This window comes from Sycon ciliatum, chromosome 8, assembly GCF_964019385.1.
Source record: "Sycon ciliatum chromosome 8, ocSycCili1.1, whole genome shotgun sequence".
Taxonomy (NCBI): domain Eukaryota; kingdom Metazoa; phylum Porifera; class Calcarea; order Leucosolenida; family Sycettidae; genus Sycon; species Sycon ciliatum.
The window spans coordinates 24,008,995-24,021,323 of record NC_088650.1 but is presented as its reverse complement, the minus strand read 5'-3'; the positions used below and the strand labels follow the sequence as shown (position 1 = coordinate 24,021,323).

At 48.5% G+C, this 12,329-nt stretch overlaps 2 long non-coding RNA genes across 3 annotated transcripts in view; both read left to right on the top strand.

The window, feature by feature from the left end:
• Positions 1–12,329, top strand: part of LOC135822423 (uncharacterized) — a 66,839-nt gene extending 54,510 nt beyond the window's left edge. Inside the window, exons 1-2 of one of the 2 annotated variants that reach the window (XR_010554489.1) lie at positions 9,223–10,217; positions 11,177–12,329. This is a non-coding gene — a long non-coding RNA (uncharacterized LOC135822423). Of the gene's footprint in view, positions 1–9,222; positions 10,218–11,176 lie in introns of those variants that run through there. The other variant, XR_010554490.1, reaches the window with a different exon arrangement.
• Positions 3,055–4,439, top strand: LOC135823340 (uncharacterized). Its single transcript, XR_010554672.1, has 2 exons — positions 3,055–3,400; positions 3,595–4,439. It is a non-coding gene; the product is annotated as an uncharacterized LOC135823340 (long non-coding RNA).

The window sequence follows — 12,329 nt, the reverse complement described above, 5'->3', positions numbered from 1 at the left end:
GACTTTATTTTCGGAGAAACACTGTAGTATCCCTGCCTTGCTAGTACTGAACTGTTATGTAGCTGACTACTACAATCTACATTATTCTACTGACCTCTAATCATGTCACATGTACACGTACACGCACTGCATGACTCTTGTCACTCCTTTGCTGACAAGCCTGCAAAGCTAATTATAATCACTTCTCACCACTTGTGCTTCTCTTGCGCTTGCTGGATTGCATACTACATATCTTTGCTAGTTTAGATCATCGCACCTGTATGTACATGTAGAACTAACACCCACATGTTGTACTATACCTCCCTGACCCTGACTGAGGTCATGCGGACAGTCATGACCCTTTCTAGATCCTGTTTGCATCCATTTGCTAATGCCCTCCCTGGCCTCTGTTCTCCTCCAAAGTTCCGTTTGCTTCTTTCATCCTTATACATTTAGATACTGTTGCTATGCCTTCCCAAGTTCTGTTTGGACTGACACAACAGACTTTTGCCCTTTTTCATGACTCATGGCTCATGCAGACTCTATGATGATCTCCTTCCTTTTCGCCCTATAAAAAGCGGCCATGCTTTACTCATTTCTTCAGAACAGTCATATTCCTTTCAGAGTCTCTCCTGGCAGATTGAGCCGGAGCAGTTGTATTCCTTTCAGTGTCCCTCCAGGCAGATTGAGCCGGAGCAGTTGTATACATAACTTCAGGCAGATTGAGCCGAATAACATAATATTAGTCAGTCTTCTTGTGTGTGCCTCCTGATACCACTCGGCGACCTATTACAACACTACTCATTGTAGTAAAAAGTAACAATGAATAGCGATATCATCTAGGAAGGATCGCTACCCTAACGCGAAGGAAAGGCCTTGCGCGGCTGCTCTACGAAGTGTTGAAGAATGACTCAAAGTTCGTTGGTGGACGAACAACTCGCAGTGGTGCCGGAAAACTTGGCCCCCAACGATAGTGTTTGGTGAATCATTAAAGGGGAAGTTAGGCAAAAATTAAAATCTCACCAGTTGTAGTCTTCGGGCTGCTGAGTCGAATGGTCATGGTCCGAGGAAGCTGAGACGCTCCCTTCCTACTTGAATCCCAATCGAACTCGCTCACTTCCACCGAAACTGGGTGACTGCGCCCTACTAGATGGGGATTTGTATGCAAAATGTCACTAAAAGCGCCATTTCGTTCTTATAAAAGCATGGATGACCGCGATTGGCCCATATGTTGTAGTCTTTTGGACGCTGAGTCGATTGGTTTTGGTCCGAAATGGCTGCGATGCAGCGTTCCTCCTTTATTCCCAATCGAACATGGTTGAACAAGCGGTCACGTGCTCCTGCGTACGCCAGTCACCTGGTCACCGTGCCTGCAGGGTACAACTTACTAGCTTGTTTGACCTTTTTTGGGTGCAGTCCTGTCACTCGAGTTGAACCTTGGTGTGAAAGTAACAGTTGTCGCCTGCTGGCGCGGTGACCAGGTGATTTGGGCACCCAGGAGCACGTGACCGCTTCTTCAACCATGTTCGATTGGGAATAAAGGAGGAACGCTGCATCGCAGCCTTTTCGGACCAAAACCAGTCGACTCAGCGTCCAAAAGACTACAACATATGGGCCAATCGCGGTCATCCGTGCTTTTATAAGAACGAAATGGCGCTTTTAGTGACATTTTGCATACAAATCCCCATCTAGTAGGGCGCAGTCACCCAGTTTCGGTGGAAGTGCGCGAGTTCGATTGGGATTCAAGTAGGAAGGGAGCGTCTCAGCTTTCTCGGACCAAGACCATTCGACTCAGCACCCCGAAGACTACAACTGGTGAAATTTTAATTTTTGCCCTAAGGCCGCGGTCACACATGAAAAGCTTGCACCGCTTTTGCGGAGGCGGAAAGCGTTACTACCGCAGCCGCTTTGGCGGACCACACGATGCAGCGGTCACACATACATGCAGACTACTGTGCTCCTCAACGCTCCGCTTTGGCGGAGAGAATGCAAATGCAGCACGTCCTATGAAATTTTAGATGTTCTTGTCCGAGTTGAAGCGACCTTCGCTTGTACAAGTAGAGCTATCGTGGATCGCTGACAGGCTAGGCTGCTGGATGTCTCCTGTCAAGTACACTCGTGGATTTGGGGCGCATTCACTGCGGCCCAGTACAGGTGTATTTGAATATTACTAGTTTGGTTTACATCAATATCAAAATTTTAATTCAAATAGTTGTATAGTAGGGTGTCGTTGCCTCCTTCTTGTCCGAGTTGAAGCGACCTTCGCTTGTACAAGTAGAGCTATCGTGGATCGCTGACAGGCTGCTGAATGTCTCCTGTCAAGTACACTCGTGGATGTGGGGCACATTCACTGCGGCCCAGCACGGGTGTATTTGAATATTAGTTTAGTTTACATCAATATCAAATTCAAATTGTTTTATAGCAGGGTGTCGTTGCCTCCTCCATGATCCATCATCGACCCAGCGACTGCGTGGATGCCTGCAGTTGCAGTGAGGGTGTGGCAGAGTAACGTTACTCTACTACTCCCTGGTTGCAGTCCTAGTGTTGCATACTCTGGTGGACGTATTGCTTGGAGAGAGTTGGAGATCGTCCGCGATCGGGGCCAATGAGTTGGGAGACGGATTCCCTCACCAATTATCCACTCATAACGATGCAGTATTGTTTGCGAGATCTCCAGAACGTACAGTTCATTGGCAAAGAAGAACAATATGAAAACTGAATACCAAACGGCAACCAAACAACACCAGAACTCAGTGCAGAAGTAGCACACCAAACTCCAAAGCCATTACCATGCAGGTTCCGCCAAAGCGGATCCGCGAAAGCGGAGGGTCCGCTCGCATTTTTTTGGCGTAGCGAAATCCAAACTTTCCGCCAAAGCGTTACTTACGCCTCCGCCGTTGCCGAGGCAACGGCGGAAGCGTAAGTTACGCTTTGGCGGAACCGCCAAAAAAAGTGCATGTGTGACCGGGGCCTAAGGTACGGTGGCTCACACCCTCTGCGCGCGCATCGTTTGAAAAGTGTAGATTTTCAGTAAATTTTTCGGTAGCGATGATTTTTGTGCGATCAATCGTTGTAGGAAAACGTCTTCTTGCTTTTCTGCAATTCTGGCGACCCAGCTAGAACCTGCTGCTAGTGTCCCTCTTCGCTCGTTCTTTCTATGAAAGGAGAAGGCAGCACTGGCAGAAGATTTTCCAAGAATGCAATGTCGACTGGTGCTCGTACCAGAAGAAGGGAGAAATCAAAGTCCGCTCTTGAATCATGCCTGAGTATTAGAAAATTTTCTGAACACGCTTGTGTAGATTTCCTGCCAGTGCCACTGACATCTCGCGACCTTCAAATATTTTACTTGCTCGATCATCTCCCGCACTGACTGGCAAATTCGTCAGGTAGCTGTGGATGGATCGATTCAGGGAGATCGAAGGTAAATACATCGAAGCACTTCAAACACGTTTCAAGACGCACTTCAAATTTTGTAATTGTGTCTTGAAAATTGTTTAGAACAATTCGTACTTCAATACGCTGTTGAATTGTATCCTCTGCTTGGGAGTCTCGACTGTTTTATTGCTGCATGGCTTTCCTCAACACCGTTCACTGTACATGTATCGCGGAACGCAGATTGGATGGCATTGGAGGTGAATTTGATAATTTGTGACTGTGTCATCAACCAAGTGAGGACATCAAATATCAACAGGGACGCTGGGAAAATCACAAACGCTGCGAAATAGATATGGAATGGTCTTACACACTGGAGGGTATTCCACATTCATTGTGTCATATCTTTAGACTGTCCGAATGTTTGTCGTGCCGTGCAACTTTCACAGACTATTCCGATAATTGGCATGTGGCCCTACTGGCACACACTCATGCGTATGCCGTTGAGTTTATCTATATGTGCACGCACATGTGTGTATACATATACAATTTTATTACGTATGCAAAATTAGGCAATCTACATGTACATATATATGTGTGTGCACTCACTCCTATGACATAGAACGACAGCGCAGGCTATGAAGTCGCATGAATGTGTCACCCGGGTGTGTACATGCATGCGCGCTCGCGCGGGCGTTTTGTGTGCGCGCCTGGCATGGCATAACGCCGTTCAATATGACTAGTGTTGAACCGTGGTAATTTGCCCCCACCCCCGCTTTTTCTGCTGGCGTTGGATATGCAACTAATGACATAAACTCAGTTGTTGAAAACGAGTGCCATGCACCACAATGGATTGACAATAATAATTATAATACAAGTAGCACTGTAAAAGCGCTGGTAATACTCATGTTGCAGCCATGGCAGTTGTGATTAGCTTTCCAAGTCAAGCCTGCTGCAGAAATTATTGCACTCTGACCAGCTAGAGTGGCCCAGGACTGCCGGTTGTGGAGAACAGGAGTGATGCTTGCATATACGCTTGTATTTACATGATGTACACAGTGTACTTCGAAGTAACGTTAGGTGTATTACTTGTGTGTTCTTCTGCCTGTGCGCGTGCACATGTGCTGGTCAGTGTGGAACCGCCATCCATATCAGATCATACAGCTGCTATCAGTCTCAACAGCATGTATCTGGCAAATAGGGGTTTAGTGACTCGATTTTCCTTACTGTGTTCAACAGAGTGGCATTGCACACAGCTACTTGATGTTGTTTTTTTTTTTTTTTTTACTACAAAGCACTGGCCAGCAACATAAAAGGGGAGGTAGACAAAAGTGGACAAGCAAACTTTGACAACACAGAGGAGCGTGGCATGCGTGCCGATGAGGTAGGTCAACCTCCCCCGACCTAGTGGTCTCGGGTTCAACAGTTGGTCTACGCATCAGGAAGGGGAAATGGACAGAGAAAGGGAGAATGAGCATGAGGAGCTTCCCAGGAGAGGAAGAGTGAGAGAGAGAGAGAGAGAGAGAGAGAGAGAGAGAGAGAGAGAGAGAGAGAGAGAGAGAGAGAGAGAGAGACAGAAAATGATAATAATAGAGACAACCGGTTATTCTCAGTGCTGGTGGACTTCAGTGGCCCATAGCCAATTGGTCTGGCGGAGGTGATGGTAGGCCTTGGTCTTGAATGTCGGCAATTTCTTGAGAGTTGGGCGTTCGGCGAGGATTGGGGCAGGCAGTGTGTTCCAGCTCTCCAGGACAAAGTATGGGAAGGAGCGGCGGATGAACTCTGGACTGGAGGCTGGCAGAGGAGTTGCGAGTTGGAAAGAGTGGCCACCGAGGGACTGGCGTTGCCGGCGCGTCCGGGGTGCAGCGTTAACTCTTGCTGGGGGAGGTACCATGTTGGTGAGCAGAGCTGGACCTGGTATGCATTGCAGCTTATACAGGTAGCACAGCCCGTAAACATGCCTTCGGATTGCCAGGCTGGGGAGCAATGAGGGGCCAATAACCTTCATGGCTCGACGCTGGACCAGGTCCAGCTGATGGAGGTGACAATGTGCCGCACTTGCCCAGACGAGAGGGGCGTACTCCATTATAGGCCGTACAAATCCTTTGTACACAGTTAGGCGCCCTGCACTGTCCAGGATCCGAGATGCCTTTCGGAGCAGGCCGAGTCGCTGGTTGGCTCTAACGGCAAGGGAACGGATGTGGGCCCGGAAGGAGAGAGTACTGTCAAATAACACTCCTAGCAGCTTGAGCTGAGGGCTCTCAGGCACCTGCATGCCATCAAATGTGAGCTGTGGGACATCCAGGGATGGTCTGTGGCGGTCAAGGAGTATTGCCTGAGATTTTGATGGCTCGAACTTTATCTTCCATTGGGCACCCCAAGTCTGCAGGCGGTCAATAGATGCTTGGAGGCTATTGCAAGCAGCAGCGATGGTATCTGGGTTTCTGATTAGGGCATAGAGTGTTGTATCGTCCGCATAGACAGCTAGACTGGAGCCTGGGGCTAAACACTGTTCTGCATCGTTTACATATAACAGGAAAAGAGTGGGACCTAGGAGGCTACCCTGGGGCACTCCAGCCTTGATCGGGAACAGTGGGGAGGACTGACCGCCAACAACTACAGTCAGTTTTCGGTCATGGAGATACGACCTTAGCCAAGCCAGGAGTTGGCCGTGGATGCCACATTGCTGTGCCTTCGCAAGGACACCTGGGTGGGAAACCTTGTCGAATGCCCCGGCAATATCAACTGCCAGGGCATGCACAAGACCGCCGCCAGCCAGGGTAGTGGCCCAGGAATGCTGGAGAGCCGTCAGTAGGTCACTTGTGCCCAGTCCACGTCGGAAGCCAAACTGGGACGAGGAGAAGAGTTGGTGGGTTTCCAGGTGGTTCACAAGCTGCCGATTGATGATACCTTCCATGATCTTAGAGATGATTGTCAGGAGAGATATAGGCCGGTAGTTCTTCATCATGGATTTGGGTCCTTTCTTGTGCACTGGAACGACACGGGCAATTTTCCATGATTGTGGCTGGACTCCATTTGCAAAACACAGGCGAAACAATCTAGCCAGCGGATGTGCTAGTTCAGCTGCACACTCCTTGAGTACTCGTCCTGGGATCTCATCTGGACCAGTGGATTTGGATGTGTTGAGACGCTTCAGGCACTGTTGGACTTCAGAGACGCGGAAGCGGATGCGCTGCAGGCCCGGAATGGTAGTGCGGGGTGTTGCTGGTAACTCAGCATTGTCGATGTCATTATCCCCAAGGCTACATTTTTCAGCAAAGAATCTAGCAAGGCACTCGCTCTTGGCTTTCGATGTACTGTGCTCGTGCCCGTCAGCATCAGTGAGTGTTGGCACGTCTGTAGTCCTACCCAGACCGGCGGCGCGCTTGACATTCCTCCACCAGTCCTTGTCTCTCATGGAACCACGTGTGAGACGCTCTCGGACTGTCTGCTCTTCAGCTTGTTGTGCACGATGTTGGGTTGTAATAGATTGAGTGACAGTTGTCATGAACGACTGCTTCAGGCATTCGCTGGGCCCCTGGTGACGCCAGGCCTTCCATGCTTTCTCTTTGGCACGTTGAGCCTCAGTGCATTCTGGTGTCCACCAGCTCGGATCGGACGGCTTTGTTTCCAGCATCTTGTGGGGAATAAACTGCAGCATCCCAGACACGATGTGCCTAGTAACAAGGCTGCATGCTTCCTCTGGGTCCTCCGGAAACTCAGCTGCCCAGGCAATGCGACGGTAGTGGGCACGCAGTCTGTTCCAGTCGGCTTGGCCATATCGCCACACACGCCTCCGTGTGCTGGGCTCATTTTCTAGCGGGGCTTGAGCGAGCACAGCGTGGACAACACAATGGTCTGACCTTCCTATCGGCGGCGAGATACCGGTGGTCACAGTACCAGTGAAGTCAGAGAGCACTAAGTCCAGGGTGTTGAGACCTCGGGTTGGTTCTTGGACATGCTGCATGAGGCTGTGGGCAGCGCTTAGTTCCTCCATGTACTCCCCTGCACGGGTGGTCTTAGAGCTGCCGAGCCAAGCCGTGTTGTGGACATTGAAGTCTCCGACCAGCATGGTGTGGGTGCCGTGTTTTCTGACGCTATCCAGGATGCCATCGATCGAGGTGCTCAAGTGTTGAAATATCAGTGTCTGAGGCGGATCCTGGCCTGTATACAGCACCCAGCACTATCTTACCATGATGGGCAGACTGCACTGTGAGCCAAGTTACTTCGTGAACAGATGAGTCGTACTGATCTAGATGATGGTACGCCAATGGGCTGCGTATCCAGATTGCTATGCCACCACCATGTTCAGTCCTGTCACGCCGGAGTGGGCCGGAGTACCCTGGGATGGCTGACTCGTGAAGGGAGAATTTCTCTGCGGTGATCTTGGTTTCAGTAACAACAGCGATATCAGCTTTGGAGGATACAAGCGCGTGTTGAAACTCTCCAAATTTGGACATGATTCCACCAGCATTTGTAAGGAGGATTTTCATTGTTGCTTGCTTGCAGTATCTGCGCTGCTGCTTTTGTAATAGTAGCATCTTGGAAAATTTATATTTTTGATAGTTAGCTTCAGTAGAAACTTCTCCAGTGTGGCTCTTAGCTTCATTACCACGGAGACTAAGCATTCAAGTAATGCACGAAGAACAGTGGCTAGATGTGAAGTGAAAAGCCATTGGACCGTGCCCGTGGAATACGCATTTAGTATAGAAGAATTTCTTGCTATGTTGGCAGCAAACACTGTATAATACTTATAATAATTACATTACCAGTAGAAAGTGCCCAATGTGCATTGCTTCAGCACTATTTTTTGGACAAAGCAGTCAACAAATTCCACATCACTATCGGCTTCATGTTGGAGAAAGTTGTGAAAAACACTAGAGCATACATGTACACTCAATACACATGCTCAGCTACATGTATGGCATTTAGTATGTGGGCGACTTCAAAGTTCTATTTTGGTAGTTTGCTTCGGTAGAAACTGTCTAAACTTGATCCAAAGCTCTACTACTATGTTCTGAAGATGTTGCAATCAAGTAATGTAAGACACGTATCTGCCGCATTGGAGCTAGTTGTGAAAACCTTTAGACCATACACTCAATGCACATGCTCAGCTATGGCATTTAGTATGTGGGCGACTTCAAAGTTCTATTTTGGTAGTTGGCTTCTGTGGAAACTGCTAAAACTTGATCCAAAGCTCTACTACTATGTTCGGAAGATGTTGCAATCAATTATTGTAAGACACGTATCTGTCATATGGTGGAGTTAGGGGTTCTAAGGCGTTGGACAATGTCCCAGTGCAATGTGCTGATTCTTGAAATATGGCATCACTTGAAACTTCAAAGTTTTATTTCACGAGTTACCTTCGGTAGAACCTGCTCAAACTTGCTACACAGTACCATTATTAGGTTATGATAGCATAACCATCGAATACAGGGCAAGTCCAGTGTCAAATACTTGTGGGCGGGGCTAATATGAGGGACGTGTGCGCTGAAATGGGATGATTCCGAAAAGAGAAAAAGGTCACCTTCTAGCAGAATTCTACCCACTTCTACAGCTTATGCTGATATTTAGCAAGTATACTACTGTCCTGATGTTGGACATCAAGAAAAAGGGGGTAACTACCAGTGCTACGGCCAAAAAAATGGTTTTCCGGTATTTTTTGGCCTAAATTGGCAATTGTGAGTATGCTATGTTTGGCCCCGCCCCCGAGTGAAACCGGCCGGTAGAACTTGATAAAAATTTGTCTCCGTACACTAGATATCAAACGGAACAAAGTACAATCGTTTGTAGCCACGTTTCAAACAAAAAAAATTTGGACCCGAGGGGTATTAACTTCCCCTTCAAACATAATGTCTTGTAGCAGTGTTCACCGAGGAAGGAGAACGCTCTAGCCGCTGCTGTTGTCCGTTTCATCCACATTGGGCGTTAGCTGCACCGCGCCTATTGTGTTTTAGTATTCCATGGACACACATTAGCATTCAGAGCGATTGTGGAGCCACAATTTACTTCACACAGCGTTGTATTGTCCACGAGCGCAAACTTCATTATCAGCAGTAACTGTTACTCTTCATCCTACATGTAGACTTGGAGTATACACGGGCTTGTCACGACAGCGACAGCTCTACAGAGTGTTCAAGTGAGAAACATTAATTTCAATTGTTGGTGGACGAATAAATGGCTGGTTCCGAAAAACGTGGCCTGCACCGATGGTGTTTGGTGGATCATCAAACGGGGTGACCAGCAGTGTTCACCGAGGAAGGAGAATGCACTCACCACCACTGTCGTCCGATTCATCCAAGTGGGCGTTAGCTGCGCCGCGCCTATTGTGTTTTAGTATTCCATGGACGCACACTAGCGTTCTCAGCGATTGTGGAGCCACAACATATCTTCATGCGGCGTTGCACTGTCCAAGAGCAGAAACGTCAGCAGTGGCCCATCATCATACATGTAGATTTGGAGTATACACACCATGCGCCAATGGGCCTTGGCACAACAGCGGCGGCTCTACGGAGTGTTCAAGTGAGAAACATTTGTTTCGACTTGTTGGACGAACAAATCGTGGGTGCCGAAAAACGTGGCCTGCGCCGATGGTGCTTGAAACATCAAGCATGGTATGTGGTGACTGTCAGTGTTCATCGAGGAAGGAGAACACTCAGGCCGTCGACCATTCATCCATATCGTTAGCTGCACTAAGTCTGTTGTGTCCTTGTATTCCATGGGCACACACTCATGAAGCATGGCGTCTGAGCTGTGTTCACAGAGCGGGGAGATGCTCTTGCTGCTATCTTATCTGTCCTGTGTATTCCCAAGTGCCGAAGGCTCACAACGATGGTGTTGGACAAGTCAGATAAAATGGAGTCAACGTAAGTACGCATGTGTACTCTTACTGACTGAAACATAAGTGGGGTGTAAGAGCTAATTCATATGGTGTCGTGACATTCACATGTACGAGGTTAGTGTGTAGTACTTGTTACGTACTGAATTCTGTGACTTTGTTTTGTCTCCATATACTGCATGCATTCACGTTTCACAGTTATCAGTTTGACCCTGAGTTCATGTCTGTTATCCCGTGTCTCCTCTACTCAGGCGCGTAGCACCGCCGTTGGCGGTGGTCCGGCCGGGGGGGGGGGGTTCGGGGAGATCTCCCCCTAAATGTTTTTGAAATTAGGGTACAAAATCCTGCATTCTGGGCATTTTTGGCATTGTTTTACTATGGTGGTCGTGGTCGGGCGAAAAAGTGGTCCGGCCAAAGCCGGACCGGCCGGAGCGGCTGCTACGCCCCTGCTACTTCTTTTTGTTTCCACACGGTTCATGGTGTAGCGCTGCACGTGTTCCATCAGTTTGAACTTCAGCATAAATCGCAACTACTTGTACTTTCGGACATGTCACGTGATTGTTGCCAGGGTTTGAGCCAACCAGAGCGCTTACAGGCAGGGCCTGAACCCCTGATCATGCCCTGCCTGCCAGCTAGCTCTACTACGATATATGTCACGTACCCGCGCTGCACGGTTCTCCTGCGCTTGGGCTTGCTTTCCCTTGGTAGTTGGAAGTCAGTGGCTGTTTTAGGACTCTTAGATTATGCACAGAAAGTGGTGGACATCACGCAACTGCATTGTAAATAAAAGGGGGGTTGTCAACTGACAACCGCATAATTTTTCGACATAATTAATATAAGAATTTTCATCTAAAGAGTGAATAGCAACTAAATAGAGCGGTTGTCGGTTGACAAACCCCCTTTTATTTAGATTATGTATCTGAAGTAAACACAACGTAGAAATATCACAATTGTCTCTTGTGTATTATATCCGTCTGATGTCACCAGATCGTCACATGGTGCTGTGACCAAGATACGGATCATGACGAACGCTGATTCAACTGGACGAATCGAAACCTGACGACGAAGAATCGCGAGGCTTTTCAGATGCAGGGACACAATGGAAACTGAACGACTTCAGAACAGCACTGAAGCGTTATGTTATCATGCAAGACGCCTTTCTGCGCCGCACAAACACAGGCGGTACTACAGCAGAAGATGCCACTCACTATTCTGCAGGTGAACTGGTGACAGGCGCATGCAAGTTCACGTGAAGGAAGCGGTCTGATGGTAACTGGAATGCCAGCAGTATGAGAGGGTGTGCATTCTGCGGCGGATCTCACCTGGACAAGAGCTGCACGAAATACACAACAGTAGCACAGTGGAAAGAATAACTGATTGAACAGAAGCGTTGCTTTGTGTGTTTGCGCACAGGGCACCGGTGAACTCAGTGCAAGGCCACCCGCAAGTGTAATGTGTGTTCTCGCATGGGTCACCAATCAGAGTCACCATCATGTCACGATCTGCCCTGAATCTCAACAGAAATCTGACAGCAGGACCAACATAGTAGCTGATCAGCCTGTGGCTGACGAGGTACCAGCATCTGGCGCAACAGGAGCTAGTGCAGCATCAACCAGTATCGCCATTGACTGTAAGATAGTCAGTCATCTTGATCGGTGCAGATTTCCTCTGGGAGTTTATGACGGGGAGCACCAGAGGACTTCCGCCAGTACTACAGTTTCTGCCTACCACAGTCGGTTTTGTGGTGACTGGCCGAACACGTCACTCCAAGCACTCAGCTATGCCGATGAGCACTACGAGCAGCCATGCCAGCTATCGTTTCTCTAACTGATGCAACTTCCGACTCCTGCACCATCCCAGATCTGTGGGACCTAGACTGAGTTGACATCCAGGATTCAGGCAATCTTACTAACAACGACCAAGCCATTAGGCAATTCATCATTGTTCATATGTATTGTGTTGTCCGCTGCTATTCGAAGCTCTCGGAGTCGGAAGCGTTACCTCTGTTTCCCCTGTTCCTCCCTGCGCGGAGTCTGTAGTTCTGGCTTGCAGTCGCTGTTACATGCATGTTGGCAGTTGCATGTGTTTTGGTTTTCAGTTGTCTTTATTTGTTTTGTGTGGACGACAGTTCAATATTCTA